This window comes from Chiloscyllium plagiosum, unplaced genomic scaffold (assembly GCF_037043375.1).
Source record: "Chiloscyllium plagiosum isolate Xiang-an unplaced genomic scaffold, Cpla_swu_hap1 HiC_scaffold_31, whole genome shotgun sequence".
NCBI classification, from domain to species: Eukaryota; Metazoa; Chordata; class Chondrichthyes; order Orectolobiformes; family Hemiscylliidae; genus Chiloscyllium; species Chiloscyllium plagiosum.
The window spans coordinates 73,214,651-73,232,045 of NW_028270169.1; the positions used below are offsets into that span (position 1 = coordinate 73,214,651).

The 17,395-nt window shown below is 46.0% G+C and overlaps 2 long non-coding RNA genes across 3 annotated transcripts in view; one reads left to right on the plus strand and one right to left on the minus strand.

Moving 5' to 3' along the window:
* LOC148142004 (uncharacterized) overlaps positions 1-1,590 on the plus strand; it is a 103,896-nt gene extending 102,306 nt beyond the window's left edge. Inside the window, exon 3 of the long non-coding RNA XR_015752290.1 lies at positions 1,550-1,590. This is a non-coding gene — a long non-coding RNA (uncharacterized LOC148142004). The remainder of the gene's footprint in view (positions 1-1,549) is intronic.
* LOC148142002 (uncharacterized) overlaps positions 1-17,395 on the minus strand; it is a 972,588-nt gene that overhangs the window by 164,039 nt on the left and 791,154 nt on the right. The gene's annotated exons all lie outside the window — the stretch shown is intronic.

Genomic DNA, 17,395 nt, shown 5'->3' on the forward strand with positions numbered 1-17,395 from the left:
CCCATTCATATGTTTGTCCAAATAAGTTTTAAATGTTGCAGCTGTCCTTGCATCTCCCACTCTTCCTCTGGAAGCTCATTCCATACCCACACCACCCTCTGTGTAAAAAAGCTGCCCCTTAATCCCTTTTAAATCTACCCTCTTTCACCTTAAACCTATTCCCTCTATGTGTGGATTCCCCTATTCTGTGGAAAAGACCTTGGCTATTCACCCTATCCGTACCTCTCATGATTTTATAAGTTTCTATAATGTCACTCCTCAACATCCTACACTCCACTTGATGCTAACTTCAAGAACAAGCGTTTAAAGATAAGCACTGCAAAATTGAAACAATATTAAAAATGACAGGTAACTAACACTCAGCCCAAACTTCATACTGTGATTTGTTTTTCTCCTTATTACAATACTAAGGCAGCATGAAACGCTTACTAGTGCCAATAAGAAGTCAAGCATCTGAATTCCTTTATCTAAAGGGGGTAATGATCACGACAGTGAAAACGTATCTGTGGCCAGATCTATATAATACCACATGGTCAACATTCTCCCTCCTGGCCTCCGTATAACTTTGTGTGGTTGTGTCTTTTTTATCTTACATTCAATAGAGAGAACCCCTTTCCCCCATTCACACCTTAAATTCGACCCGTTAGACAGAATATTTTCGTTCACCATTGCTAAAAGCCCGTTTTTCTTTTGCCACACCCTCTTTTCCCTGCCACCCATCCTCCACATCTGCCAAGTGATTAAAAAACCATTTTGCAACTCTATTCAGTTTTAAAGAATTTTCACACTGGACTGGAAATGCTAACTCTGTTTCTCTTTCTCTGCAGATGTTGACAGACCTGCTAAGTTTCTCCAGAAATGAATAGGCGCAGAACAATTTCTCAATTAAGTCAATAATTATGGATACTGGACATAAAAATAAAAAAAAACCTTTATGGAAGGTTCACTGGACCTGAAAGTTTAACTCTGCATTCACTCCAGAAAATTCTGCAACATCTTTAGCAATTTCTTCAGCAATTTCTGTTTATGAACAACGACATATTGTCAAAGATGCCCAAACATCCTGTCCAACATGGAGCGTCGTACACTCGGAACTGAACAGTAACGCATGGTGACAAGCTCCTTGTCTCTGAAACTGCATAAGGCTGGCATTACTGATACTGCAGAGCTCTGAATCATGGTCAGGGAAAAAAAAACTGAAGGAAACACATTCACTTCAAATACAGAAGATGACATTACTGAAAGGAAAAGATTCAGATTAGTACCTTAAATGGGTATTGTTTATGTAACAAATTGGAGGCGTGACACTAAGGAAAGACTTCCATCAGAATGAGAATATGAAAATGGAAGTATTTCCGCATCAGAAACCAGAGTAGGTCACTGAGTGCAGGGCTGATGGGTGAATGGGTCTCGGTGCGAACTGGGGGGGTGGGGGGGGGGGGCTGGGGGGGGGGGAAGTCAGTAGATTTCAATTGTAGGTATTGCAGCTAAAACTGGGTTATCATCTGATGCTGTAGATTTCAATGACAATCTGTAACTTTTCCCCCAGGATAGTCCATCCATCTACCATTTCCATCAAGCCGATCCATGGGTCAGTGACGAGTGTGGGTGAACATGGTCGGGTCGGAATCACGTGCACCTAAACCTGATGACAATCCATTAAAGCTACGGCACTTGACTGGTTACACTACGAACAGCAGGACTAACATCTGATACAGAGAGAGATGATCCTAAGACTAACAAATCAGATATAAGCTCTGTCGTCCTGTCAAATCCATGCATAAAAGTCGATGGACCATTAAACAACTTACTGGAGGAGAGGACTCCACAAATATCCCCATCCTAAATAACGGAACAGCCCTGTGCATCCATGTAAAAGATGCAGTATCTGCACCATCGTCAGTTAGAAGTGTTGAGTCGATTACCCACCTCACCCTCTCTAAGATACCCTCAGAATCACAGATGCCCGTCTTCAACCAATTCAATTCACTGCACGTGATATGAAGCAACAGCTGGACACTGTAGATACGACAAAGGCATTTGGCCCGGGCACCATTCCTGCAATAGGACTGAGGACTTTTGCTACAAAACAAACTGTGTACCTAAGGAAGCTGTTTCTTTCCAGCTCCAACTCTGACAACTCCCTGGCAATGTGGGTAATCACTCAACTATGTCCCATGCCCTAAGAAGGGAATAATTACAATCAGACCAATTACCACGCCCTCAGTCCCATCACGATGGTCACATTGGTTGGCGTTATTTTTGATAGAGCTGTCAAACAGCACAGAAATAATCTGTTCAGTGTGGTTTCCGATAGGCCTCCATGTGGAAATGGCGCTGTTGTGGAATTGTCATTGGTTTGCTAATCCAGACCAGGATAATTCTCTGGCAACTGGTGCAAGTTAAAAACAATTAATAAAATATTGAGATCTAGTATCTGGTGTCAGTAATAGTGATCTTGTGTTCAATGTCGATTATAGACTTCGATTTCCTTCCCCAGTGTACTTTCAGGAAGTGAGTCTCCTGTGCTTTCCTGGTTTGGCCTAAAAGTGACTCCAGACCCTGCAGAGACCTTCTTCCTAACAGCTGAGAGCTTGTAACATTCTAGTTAATGGTTTCAACGCAGCTTTCCCCACACAATATTCATATCCCTGAATATGTTTAAATATTGTGAAACATAAAATGAGAACTGTTGTAGTCCATTCAGCCCATCAGTTTTGCGCCTCCATTCTATGTTCAGGCAGTTCACCAATAACGTGTGTTGATTGAATACAATTCAGCTGCAATGCAATTCATGAACCTTTTTCTATAAAGTGAACTGGCGTTTACTGTGACGCGATTCCTTGGCTGGCACCAGCTGAACAGAAAATCCTGCCTCAGAAACCCTCTGTCTACAAAAGGTACAATCAATGTGTTCAGCAAAAACAGGAATGCAATCGGCTCTGCAGGCCTTGAAACTGAGCCGGAAACTGGGAATTGTAGTCTTTATTTTGAAAGAACTTTATTTCAAATTCTGGGGAGAATCTTGGGGAGAACTGGAATTTGGCATCGGCATCACATGGTCAGTCAGCCCCCGCGCACTTTCTGGTGAAGATTGTGGTGAAAGGTACGGTGCACCAATGAGTGACTGTAGTGTGAAAGCGTTACATTTACAGCACTGTTCCATTACAACATGTGATTTAAAGATTTATTTAGACTGTCCTATTGTGTGTTAGACCAAATTTAGTTTTTGGTTTTTACTGATATTTTTGGGAGTTCGCCACTTACCCTCTTTTATTCCATAGACCCCATTATTAATATTGCGCGATTTTCTACAACACAGTGTTGCACAGGAACACAGTTATTGTGTTATTGGAGAACAACCTGAAGTAATAGCTGATCTTCTATCTTCACACCATACTCCTGCTCTCTCCCTATCCCTTTAGTTTCCATAAATCCCTATTTATATTCAGCCCCTTGACTTCCACAGCCTGATCTGGGAGAGAGTCCCCCTGGTTCGCCAGTCTCTGAGTGCAGGCATTTATTCTCATCTCAATGTAAAGTGGCCTTTCTGTACCTAATATTGTGGCCCCTTGTTTTAGAAGTCCCAGCCAGGCGATTTACCATCCCTGCTTCTAATCTGTCTCGCCCTGTCAGAGTGTTATATATTTCACTGAGATTTCCGCTCATTTTCCTAAAGCCCATTGAATACAGGTCCAGTTGCCCCAAATTCTGCTCCTACAACAAGTCTGTCATCCCAGAGATCAGTCGGTCATCGTTTGCTGCTCTCCCTCAATGTCAGGTTTGTCGTCTGTTAGGAAAACAGACCAAAACAGCACACAATACTGCTCAGTGTTCGAGATGGGGTCTCACCAAGGCCCTGTACAGCTGCAGTAAGATACATTTACTCCTGTACTGAAATCCCCCTGAAAAGAAGATGAATACAGCATTGATCTTCCTTCCTGCTTTCTACTCCTGCAATATTGCTTAAAGTAATTGGTGTACAGGGAGATCCAGATTCCTTTCAAAGTTACAGTTCCCCACGTGCTGGGCCTACATACAATGGTCAGCGTGCCAATGCCATTCCCAGTATTGACTTCTGGCTTCAAAACTCACTGCCACACATGGACTTGGAGGGCTACGCAGAAATAAACAAAAATGCAGCTTAAGTTCATTTACAGTGCAACATTTTTCAACCACTCCTTTTTCAAATGAGTAGCTGCCAGTCCATTGTTCCCATCAAAGCGCACAACATCTCATCTCCCCCATTATTCTCCACCTGCCACATATTTGCCAAGTCACGCCACTTGTCTCAATCATCTTGGAACATTTTTACATCCTCCTCATCCACTCACAGGCTGACATCGTTTAGTGCTGTCAGCAGACTCGGGAATATTGCATTTGCGCCACTCACCCAAAGATATGATGTGTATTGGGAATAGCTGGAGCCCAAGATGCGATCCTTACAATATCCTCCAAGCCTTCCATTTAAAAATAAAACATTGTTTTATTCCTACTCACTGTTTCCTGCCAGCTCTCCCATTCTAAATCTATGACCATATATTAGCCCGAGTCCCATAGGATTCGAATTTGCACAATAGGCTTGGGGCTTTATCAAAAATCTTTCTGATAATCCACTCACATGGCATTGATACCTCCTACATAATTTTACTAAAAGCCGCTTTCTCAAATATGATTCCCATTTCATAATTCTCTGTTGACTTTGTCTATGCCCTTTAATTTCAGTCCAATACTTTCTCTAAACTGTTTAGTTGCTATTTTCATTCTATTCCCTTTTTCTCACAAGACTAAAGTTTCCTAGTATTGCTAGGAAGTTTTCTTTTTTGTTTTGTTTTCTTCTGTGAAGGCATAACTAAAGTATTTACTCCATAGTTCTGCTATTTCCCGGTCCTCAATTATCTGGTATCAGACTGTAAGAAACCTGCAACTTTTTTCTCTTAATTTTGCCATTGACATATTTCCAGAAAATATTACCAGTTCTCTCTTATCAACTTTGTTAAGATAATCTTCAGAAACCCATCAATTCCTACCTTAAGCTACTCAATTATTGACCTTCCACAGCCATACAATCACAGAAGCAGAGACTCTGTACTACCAGAAATACAGCACAGTCTACATTCGGCCCACTTTCCGACACAAGACCTTAGCCGTGAATCTTAAAGCATTTGAAGTGCGCAACCATGTCGTTTCTAATGGTTTGAGGTTACCATGACAACTCCACTCTCAAGAAGTGCATTCCAGACCCCAACACGCTCTGGTTGAAAAACAATTCTCAAATCTTCACTAAACCGCAAATCCTTCACTTTTAAAGTGTGGCCCTTTGAGTAACAGCAACAACTGCTGTTTATCCTCCCTGTCCATGTACCTCGTAATCCTATCTTTCTGAATCACAGACCTCGCAGCCTTCTCTTCTCCAAACTAAACAACTTGAGGTTAGCTAGCCTCTCTCCATAGCTGATATGCTCCATCGCTGGGAACATCTCTGCACCCCCTCCACTACAATCACATCCTTCCTGTAATGATGTTCCCAGAACTACGCACAGTATTCCATCTTGCCCTCACCAATGTTCTGCATAGTTCTTATAATCTATGGCTCGATTAATAAAGGCTATGTTTACATTCCCCCAGCCTTTCCAAGATTGTGTATTAATCTGTACAGTCACATTCAGCGATGTGTGGAGAAGACCCTCTGAGCTTTCTAGTGTGCTGCCATTCATTGAGTACTCCCCTGACTGGTTCCTTCTTCCAAAGTGCATTACCTCATAGTTATCAGGGTTACATTCCATCTGCCATTGATCCACCCATTTGACCATTCTATCAGTATGTACCTGTAACATAAAGCCTTCCTCCTCACTACCAACCACCCGACCAATCTTTGTATCAAATACAAACTTATTTATTACACACCCACCCCTCGTCCATATTCACAGCTGCATAATTTATGAATACCACAAATAATAAGGTTAAAGATCTCTCACCATCAGTTACATCACGTGTTTGTGCACTTTGATGAAGAAGCAGCGTTTCGAAAGCTAGTGCTACTGAATAAACCTGTTAGACTATTGTCTGGTGTTATGCTATTCTTAGATTTGTCCACCCCAGCCCAACACTAGCACCTCCGAATCACAAAAATAAGGGACCCAGCACTGATGCCCGCGGTACACTAGCCTCCAATCACAAAAACAGCCTTCTATCACTCCCCTCTTTCTCCTGCTACTAAAGTTGATTTAGATGCAACTTGGCAAGTCGCTGAGTCTTACGTGTTCAGTGGTTATTCTGTTCCGCTTGACACACTTGTAGGTTATCTGGGGATTCTCTGTAATCTTGCCCTGCCTTGCCCCTGTGTTAGTCAGTCCCCTCCACGCGCAGAATTTCCTCTTTATTGCAGTCTTAAATGGTCTGTCCCTTATCCTGCCATTATTTGCTTTGAAGGTGGATCAGACAGCCTGATAAATTTCCTGTTAATTTCCAATTTGTCATATGTTTTGTGAGTTTTATAAAGTTCACAGTGACCCACCGCTGATTCTTTGAAACTTTACAGAACATCGGCCGAGTTTCCTCATCACGCAATCTCGCCATCTGAGGGATTTATCTGGATATTGTCCATTACACTTCCTCTGTGGTCAGTATATTCTTTCTCAGATTTGGTCACCAAAACTGTTCTCAATACTCCAGGTACAGTGTCACCAACACTCTGTGAAACTGCTTCAACATGCCTTTACATCTATATTCTGACTCCCTTAAAGGAAGGCAAACCAAACTTTAAGTTTCCACTTACATATATTCCTCCAAATACCCTTCACACCATTGCATTTTCGAACTCACTGTGTGAGTTCTTATAGAAAGCCTTCTGATAATTTAAGATATGCCAGTTCTTATGGATCCCCATTATCTATGCTGTAAGAATCAAAATCAAACAATTCCAAAGTTTGTCAAGTATGATTTCCCTTTCAGAAATGCATACTGAGTCTCTCAAAGTTTGCTGTTAATGTCTAAATATCCAATATCACATCCTATATAATAGATTCCAACAGTTTCCCGACAAATGTCAAATTAATTTGTAAGCAATTCTCCACACTATCTCTTTTTCCCTTTGTAGATGCTTGGATCCCTACTATGCGTCTATAGTGCTTGGATCACGTTTACTAATGCACATTTATCTACACCAGCTTCCAGACTCTGCAGAGTGTACAGTAAAATAGAACGCAGTCATCGACAATGCAATCAATACTTCTGTTTGTGATTTATTTCTGAAGAGTTTGGTACGAAGTACATCTGGTTTGTCAAGCTTCGCAATGCTCAATCCAGCTGCATGTTCAATATTGCCTTGTTACTGATATGAATTGACTTTATGTCTTTACTTCCACAGGTCCTATACGATCACTTCGTATTTCTGGGTGATTTTCTGGATCTTACTCCATTAAGACAGATGTAAAGTAACTGGTCATTTGCTTTGCTATTTCCCTGTTATGCACCATAAGCTCGTTTCTCCCGATTGCAAATTTCCACATTTGACTATGTTTTTATTTTCTTTTGAAATATAGATCATATATTTTTGCAGTCTTTGTGTTGCTGTTTGCTTGCATGAATGTTCGCTTTTTGATTTCCCGATCAGTTTCATGGACTTCCCTTTTCTGGATTGCAATTTTTTGAGAATTCTTAGGATTGCACAATGTCTGGAATTCTTCTGAAGTCACATCCTGTGATTAATATATTCTTTAATTTGTTATGTTAATCATCATTAGGTCACTTACCCACTCTTTGGTGTTTTCACCTGAAATAAGTAGACATATCTTTCAGACTATGCAGTAATTCTATAAATCTCCTGGTCCTGACCAGATATATTCAGAAACACTGCAGGAGGACAGAGAAGTAATAGTGGGGGCCCTGGTTGGTACTTTTGTATCATCAGTAGCCAAAGGATGAGGTCCCGGAGGACTGGAAGGTAGTGAATGCTGTGACCTTATTCAAGAAGAGCTACAACTAAAAACCTGGGACCTATAGACCAGTAAACCTGACATCTCTAGTAGACAGGTTTCTTGAGAAGACGATATACATGCTGGGTGTGATTATGTGCAGTCAGCACGTCCTTGTGCATGGTGGATCATGGCTCAAAGATTTGTGAGAGTGCTATGGCGAAATGACCAGTAACTTTGACAAGGGCATGGTGGTATACGTAGAGTATATGGATTTCAGTAAGGCCTTCGGTAAGGTTCCACATGGTAGGCTGCTCTGGAAGCTTAGATCATATGGAATTGAGGGGGAGGTTGCAAATCAGATCCAAAATTTGCTTGATGGTAGGAAACATAGAGTTATAGTGGAAGGATGCTTGTTGGACTGAAGGCCTGTGATGAGTGGAATGCCTCAGGAGTCGGTTCTGGGACGATTACTGTTTGTTTTATACATGTATATTGTATATATATTTACATATTACACACACCTATGATTTAGATGTGAATGTACAGGCATGAATTATAAGTTTCAAGGTGGCACTAAAATAGGCAGTATCGTGGACAGTGAGGAAGATTATCAGAAATTTCAGAAATTACAGCAGTGCCTTAATTAGGTGAGGAAGTTTGCCGAGAAATAGCAAGTGGAGTTTAATACAGATAGGTGTCAGTTCTTGCATTTTAGAAAGTCAAATCAAGATGGGAGTTTCATGGTGAATGGCAGGGTCTTAAGGAGTGTATTGAGACAAAGTGACCTTGGAATTCTGGTTCAAGGTTCTCTGAAAGTGGAGTCGCAGGGAGATAGGGCAGTGAAAAATGGCATTTGGCACGCTGGCCTTCATCAGTCAGAGTAATGAGTATCGAAATTAGGGAGTTATGTTGCAGTTATACAGGATGCTGGTGAGGCAATAATGGTAGTGTTATGTTCAGTGTTGTTCACTTTGCGATAGGAAGGATATTATTAAACTGGAAATAGTGCAGAACAAATATAGAAGGATGTTGCCCGGACTCAATGGTCTGGGATACCGTGAGGGGTTGGGCAAGATAGGAGTTTTTACTTTAGAGTGTATGAGACTAAGGGGGATCTGATAGCAGTGTATAAGATCATGGGAAGCATGGATAGAGTGAATGCACTCAGTCTTTTTTTCCACAGGATTGAGCAACCCACCGACGAGAGGGCATCAATTTAAGATCCGAGGGGAAAGAGTTATAGGGGACCTGAGGGGCAACTTCTTTTACACACAGAGTGGTATGCACATGGAATGAGATGCCAGCAGAAGTGGTTAAATTCACAAAATTTAAAATGCATTTGGACAAATACACGGATAGGAAAGAAAAAGAAGGACATGGGGCAAGGGCAGGGAAATGGGGTGCATGGACATTATGTTTGGAATGGAACAGTTTGGGCTGAAGGGCCTTTCTCCGGGCTGTCAGACTCTTTGACTATCACAATCATTGCTTCTCCCATTGAATGTTATATTATACTTCCCCAATTCAGTGGAGTGTACTTGACCCTCTAGCCTCCGGGCTTCCATGATGTTTGACTAGAATGTTCAGACATTCGATACTGTATTCAGACGCCGTGTAAAAATGCAACATATTGATGTCACTATTCCTCAAAAGCTGCTTCAGAGCAAGGCTATTAGTTAGTCCTCCTGACAAAGCAACACCAAATCTGAAATAACCTGCTCTCCAGTTTGGTTCACAACGTACTGTTCAACCTACCCAATACACACTTACGGAAGTTTTTTCTTCACAGGATTAGTAGTCACTGCAGTTTCAGTGCAATTTGAGACCATCTATTGTTACTGCAGCACCACGATTATTTGTTACTCATTCACAGGATGAGGGCGTCGCTGGATTACCAGCATTTATTGCCCATGCCAGAGGGCAGTTAAGAGTCAGCAGCGTTGTCTTGAGTCTGGAGTCACATGCAGGTCACACCAGGTAAGGACAGCAGTATCCTTCACTCAAGGACATCAGTGAACCAGATGAGTTTTTCCAACAATCGACAATGGATTCCTGGTCATCATAAATGCTTGATTCCAGATACATATTGAATTCAAATTCCACCATCTGCCACGGCAGGATTTGAATCCATGTCCCCAGAATATTACCTGGGTCTCTTTGGGTTAAGAGCCCAGCGATAATATCACTGTGCCATTGATCCCCCTTGCATATACTTGCATACCTAATTTCCATAGCATATGTTGTAAAGTATTTACGTGAGAGATTTAGTTTTGATATGTAACACACTAATGTTTGCTTCAGCTTGCTATTTGTAAGATCCACCCAAACTGATTCTGTGGGAAGTGAGGGAAAGGGTCTGTGGCGTTATTAGCGATAGACTTGGACAAGACCTTCAGGGAGACTCACCTCAACGCTGAGATGATCTGAAGAATTGGTCAGCAATACAGGACAAGCATCAATATTCTTTCCTCCCACTTTGCCAGGATAAGTGTCACCATATTCTTCTGCTCCCTCGCACTCGCTGTATATCTTTTTTAACACATACCTCCGAACAAGGCTCACACTTTATCTTCAAATAAGGCTCAAGCACGACCACACTCACTGTTGACTTCAGCACCTTTCTTCCCCCACTTTTTCTGTCACTGATGCAATAGCCCCGCACACTAATACCACTGCATGGATACAACACTGTGGTCAGACTCCCTCCGGATATCCCACCCTTCCCCTCTTCCCCTATACCAGCATTGACAGCAGGGAAACCCACTCCCACCCTCACTTCGTCCCTTCTCTTCTCCCATTCCAGGAGAAACATCCTGGAATATGACATAAAGGGCCCAGCCGGGTTTTAGAGTGCCCGATATCCGTTCCCTCACCCTCTACCTCGAGATGTGGGGAGGATCCTGGAAAGAGCCAGAGAGGACCAGGACACCTTGTGTGGAGATTCTGAAACATCGACGTCCCACCAACCAAGTAAGCAGCAATGTTCAGTAAAGAGCAATTCTCAATTTAAACTCGCTGGCATTTCCGATCTCATCTCTCTCACTTTTCAGGCTTAGTTAAAAGCATTAATGAAAGAGTAAAAATAAAAATAATGTTTATTCTCTTCAGTAAAAATGTTAAAAAGAAAAAAAATAAACGATATAAGTTCATTACAAAATATTTAAAACATGACGTTCATTCAAAATTATGGGCAATCCCTAGTAAATACACGACATCATTTCTCTCACTAAATCTTCTTACGAGTGTTTGTATTCTAGCATCTGCTTCTTTAATTTCAACGGAATATCGTGCCCTGCTATTAAATGCTCATAGCAAATGTCCCCTCCTGTCTGAACTTTTCGTAAACTGTCAATATATTTCCAAATAACTGGATGTTCCACATCAAGTTCGTATTGTCATCTCCTGTGGGCAGCTTCTGCATTATTGTTTATTTTGTCCTCATTGTTTAAAGTTCTTTCATATAAATTCCTCATTCCAAATGGTAAAAGCAGTGAACGCCGACCATTTCCTCTGCGTAATCTTCTACCTCCATAGTTATCCTCGAACCAGTCCAGCAGCGGTTGCAATTAATCTGGAAGCGCATCAGACAAATGTTGAATAGCTGCATGATTTTTTTCAATCGGAATAAATGCAAGGCCAATTATCATTTTAGCTCTGAAATAAAACTCTGAGTCAATGTTGTACTTACTCAAAAGTGTCTTTTTAATATTTTTACTAAAGCGAATAAACATTATTTTTATTTTTATTGCTTTGATTAATGCTTTTATCGAAGCCTGAAAAGGAATAAATATGAGCTGCGCTGAAATAGTTCTGCCCTAAATGTGTCTGCGGCAAAATGAGCTGCACAAAACAGGCCGCACCAAACAGAATGAAGTATTCAGTAAATTACACAGCACAGGGGGACACCATATAACCATCCCAGGCTGTTATGCAGAAGCAGGGATGTCCTGGGTAGCTGACACGAAAGGCAGAGTAGAGATCATTTCTCATTTTGTGTTTGGAAAGCTGCAACAAGTGTACACTGTACACAGATCTCTGAAAGTTGCCACCCAGGTAAATAGTGCGGTGAGGAAGGCATATGGCGTACTGGCTTTTATTGGTAGAGGAATTGAGTTCCGGAGTCCTGAGGTCATGATGCAGTTGTATAAGACTCTGGTGCGGCCGCATCTGGAATATTGTGTGCAGTTTTGGTCGCCATACTATAGGAAGGATGTGGAGGCACTGGAACGGGTGCAGAGGAGGTTTACCAGGATGTTGCCTGGTATGGAAGGAAGATCGTATGAGGAAAGACTGAGACACTTGGGGCTTTTTCATTAGAGAAAAGACGGTTTAGGGGTGACTTGATTGAGGTGTACAAGATGATTAGGGGGTTAGATAGGGTTGACAGTGTGAACCTTTTCCCGCGTATGGAGTCGGGTATTACAAGGGGGCATAGCTTTAAATTAAGGGGGGGTAGATATAGGACTGAAGTTAGGGGTAGGTTCTTCACTCAGCGAGTCGTAAGTTCATGGAATGCCCTGCCAGTAGCAGTGGTGGACTCTCCCTCTTTATGGGCATTTAAGCGGGCATTGGATAGGTATATGGAGGATAGTGGGTTAGTATAGGTTAGGTGGGCTTGGATCGGCGCAACATCGAGGGCCAAAGGGCCTGTACTGCGCTGTATTCTTCTATGAGTGGAATTCTTCAGGGATCTGTATGAGGTCATCAACAAGTTGCAATCTATTCTAATGAACCGGATGAAGGAGACGGAGCTCAGTTTGATCATGCACCAGGATAGTCATTCAATAAGATGTCAAATGGCGACAGAGCGTCTGCAATGGATACAGACAGGGGACGGCAGAGCGTCTGCAATGGAATAATACAGGGGGAGCGCAGAGCATCTGCAATGGGATACAGACAGTGAAGGGAATACTGTCTGCAGTGGGATGCAGACAGGGGGAGAGCAGAGCGTCTGCAATGGTACAGACGGGGATGGCAGGGCGTCTACAATGGGATACAGACAGGGGGAGGACATAGTGTCTGCAATGGGATAGGGACAGGAGGAGGGCATAGGGTCTGCAATGGGATACAGACAGGGGAGGTCAGAGCGCCTGCAATGAGATACAGACAGGGAGAGGGCATAGGGTCTGCAATGGGATAGGGACAGGAGGAGGGCAGAGCGTCTTCAATGGGATACATACAGGGGGAGGGCAGAGCGTCTGCAATGGGATACAGACAGTGAAGGGAATACTGTCTGCATTGGGATGCAGACAGGGGGAGAGCAGAGCGTCTGCAATGGTACAGATGGGGATGGCAGGGCGTCTACAATGGGATACAGACAGGGGGAGGACATAGTGTCTGCAATGGGATAGGGACAGGAGGAGGGCAGAGCGTCTGCAATGGGACACAGACAGGGGAGGTCAGAGCGCCTGCAATGAGATACAGACAGGGAGAGGGCATAGGGTCTGCAATGGGATAGGGACAGGAGGAGGGCAGAGCGTCTTCAATGGGATACATACAGGGGGAGGGCAGAGCGTCTGCAATGGGATAGAGACAGGAGGAGGACGGAGCGTCTGCAATGGGATACAGACAGGGGGCGGGCAGAAGGTCTGCAATGGGACGCAGACTGGGAGAGGACAGATCATCTGCAATGGGATACAGACGAAGGATAGCAGAGTGTCTGCAATTGGATATGGACGGGGAAGGGCAGAGCATCTGCATTGGGATACAGACAGTGGAGGGAAGACTGCCTGAAGTGGGATACAGATAGGGGAGGGCAAAGCGTCTGCAATGGGATACAGACAGGGGAGGGAAAGGCGAGGGCAATGCGTCTACAATGGGATACAGACAGGGGAAGGGCAGAGCCTCTGAAAGGGAGATAGACTGGGGAAGGGGTGCACACCTGCAATGGGATACAGGCAAGGGGAGGGAAGAGTGTCTGCAATGGGATACTGATGGGTGAGGGCAGAGCGTCTGCAGTGGGATACAGACAAGGGAGGGGAGAGCATTTACAATGGGATATAAACGGCTGAGGGCAGTGCGTCTGCAATTGAATACAGACGGGGAGGCATAGCGTCTGCAGTGGGATACAGACGGGGAGGGCATAGCATCTGCAATGGGATACAGACAGGGGAAGGGCAGAGTGTCTGCAATGGGATATAGCGAGGGGAAGGCAAAACATCTGCAATTGGATACAAACGGAGGGGGTGGGGGGCAGAGCGTCTGCAGTGGGAAACAGACGGCTGAAGGCAGTGCGTCTGTAATGGAATACAGACGGGGGGAGGGCAGAGCGTCTGCGATGGGATACAGATAGGGGGAGGGCAGAGCGTCTGCAATGGGATACAGACAACGGAGGGCAGAGCGAGGGCAGCGCATCTACAATGAGATACAGACAGGGGAAGGGTAGAGCATCTGTAATGGGATACAGACAGAGGAGGGCAGTGCTTCTGTAATGGGATACAGACGGAGGAGGGCAGTGCTTCTGCAATGGGACACAGACGGGGGAGGGCAGTGCTTCTGTAATGGGACACAGACGGAGGAGGGCAGTGCTTCTGTAATGGGACATAGACGGGGGAGGGCAGTGCTTCTGTAATGGGACACAGACGGGGGAGGGCAGTGCTTCTGTAATGGGATACAGACGGGGGAGGGCAGTGCTTCTGTAATGGGACACAGACGGAGGAGGGCAGTGCTTCTGCAATGGGATACACACGGGGGAGGGCAGTGCTTCTGTAATGGGACACAGTCGGGGGAGGGCAGTGCTTCTGTAATGGGACACAGACAGGGGAGGGCAGTGCTTCTGTAATGGGACACAGACGGAGGAGGGCAGTGCTTCTGTAATGGGACATAGACGGGGGAGGGCAGTGCTTCTGTAATGGGACACAGACGGGGGAGGGCAGTGCTTCTGTAATGGGATACAGACGGGGGAGGGCAGTGCTTCTGTAATGGGACACAGACGGAGGAGGGCAGTGCTTCTGCAATGGGATACACACGGGGGAGGGCAGTGCTTCTGTAATGGGACACAGTCGGGGGAGGGCAGTGCTTCTGTAATGGGACACAGACAGGGGAGGGCAGTGCTTCTGTAATGGGATACAGACGGGGAGGGCAGTGCTTCTGTAATGGGACACAGACGGAGGAGGGCAGTGCTTCTGTAATGGGATTCAGACGGAGGAGGGCAGTGCTTCTGTAATGGGACACAGACGGGGGAGGGCAGGGTGTCTGCAATGGGATACAGACGGAGGAGGGCAGTGTTTCTGTAATGGGATACAGACGGAGGAGGGCAGTGCTTCTGTAATGGGACACAGACGGGGGAGGGCAGTGCTTCTGTAATGGGACACAGACGGAGGAGGGCAGTGCTTCTGTAATGGGATACAGACGGAGGAGGGCAGTGCTTCTGTAATGGGACACAGACGGAGGAGGGCAGTGCTTCTGTAATGGGATACAGACGGGGGAGGGCAGTGCTTCTGCAATGGGACACAGACGGGGGAGGGCAGTGCTTCTGTAATGGGACACAGACGGAGGAGGGCAGTGCTTCTGTAATGGGATACAGACGGAGGAGGGCAGTGCTTCTGTAATGGGACACAGACGGAGGAGGGCAGTGCTTCTGTAATGGGACACAGACGGAGGAGGGCAGTGCTTCTGCAATGGGACACAGGCGGAGGAGGGCAGTGCTTCTGTAATGGGACACAGACGGAGGAGTGCAGTGCTTCTGTAATGGGATACAGACGGGGGAGGGCAGTGCTTCTGCAATGGGACACAGACGGAGGAGGGCAGTGCTTCTGTAATGGGACACAGACAGAGGAGGGCAGTGCTTCTGTAATGGGATACAGACGGGGGAGGGCAGTGCTTCTGTAATGGGACACAGACGGGGGAGGGCAGTGCTTCTGCAATGGGACACAGACGGAGGAGGGCAGTGCTTCTGTAATGGGACACAGACGGAGGAGGGCAGTGCTTCTGTAATGGGATACAGACGGGGGAGGGCAGTGCTTCTGCAATGGGACACAGACGGAGGAGGGCAGTGCTTCTGTCATGGGACACAGACGGAGGAGGGCAGTGCTTCTGTAATGGGATACAGACGGGGGAGGGCAGTGCTTCTGTAATGGGACACAGACGGGGGAGGGCAGTGCTTCTGCAATGGGACACAGTCGGGGGAGGGCAGTGCTTCTGTAATGGGACACAGACGGGGGAGGGCAGTGCTTCTGTAATGGGATACAGACGGGGGAGGGCAGTTCTTCTGTAATGGGACACAGACGGAGGAGGGCAGTGCTTCTGCAATGGGATACACACGGGGGAGGGCAGTGCTTCTGTAATGGGACACAGACGGGGGAGGGCAGGGTGTCTGTAATGGGACACAGACGGAGGAGGGCAGTGCTTCTGTAATGGGATACAGAAGGAGGAGGGCAGTGCTTCTATAATGGGACACAGACGGGGGAGGGCAGTGCTGCTGCAATGGGATACAGACGGGGGAGGGCAGTGCTTCTGTAATGGGACACAGGCGGAGGAGGGCAGAGTGTCTGCAATGGGACACAGACGGAGGAGGGCAGTGCTTCTGTAATGGGACACAGACGGAGGAGGGCAGAGTATCTGCAATGGGACACAGACGGAGGAGGGCAGTGCTTCTGCAATGGGACACAGACGGAGGAGGGCAGAGTGTCTGCAATGGGACACAGACGGAGGAGGGCAGTGCTTCTGCAATGGGACACAGACGGGGGAGGGCAGTGTTTCTGTAATGGGACACAGACGGAGGAGGGCAGTGCTTCTGTAATGGGACACAGACGGAGGAGGGCAGTGCTTCTGTAATGGGATACAGACGGGGGAGGGCAGTGCTTCTGCAATGGGACACAGACGGAGGAGGGCAGTGTTTCTGTAATGGGACACAGACGGAGGAGGGCAGTGCTTCTGCAATGGGACACAGACGGAGGAGGGCAGTGTTTCTGCAATGGGACACAGACGGAGGAGGGCAGTGCTTCTGTAATGGGACACTGACGGGGGAGGGCAGAGTATCTGCAATGGGACACAGACGGAGGAGGGCAGTGCTTCTGCAATGGGACACAGACGGAGGAGGGCAGTGCTTCTGTAATGGGATACAGACGGGGGAGGGCAGTGCTTCTGTAATGGGATACAGACGGAGGAGGGCAGTGCTTCTGTAATGGGATACAGACGGGGGAGGGCAGTGCTTCTGTAATGGGATACAGACGGAGGAGGGTAGTGCTTCTGCAATGGGACACAGACGGGGGAGGGCAGTGCTTCTGTAATGGGATACAGACGGGGGAGGGCAGTGCTTCTGCAATGGGACACAGACGGAGGAGGGCAGTGTTTCTGTAATGGGATTCGGACGGAGGAGGGCAGTGCTTCTGCAATGGGACACAGACAGAGGAGGGCAGTGCTTCTGTAATGGGACACAGACGGGGGAGGGCAGTGCTTCTGTAATGGGATACAGACGGGGGAGGGCAGTGCTTCTGTAATGGGACACAGACGGGGGAGGGCAGTGCTTCTGAAAT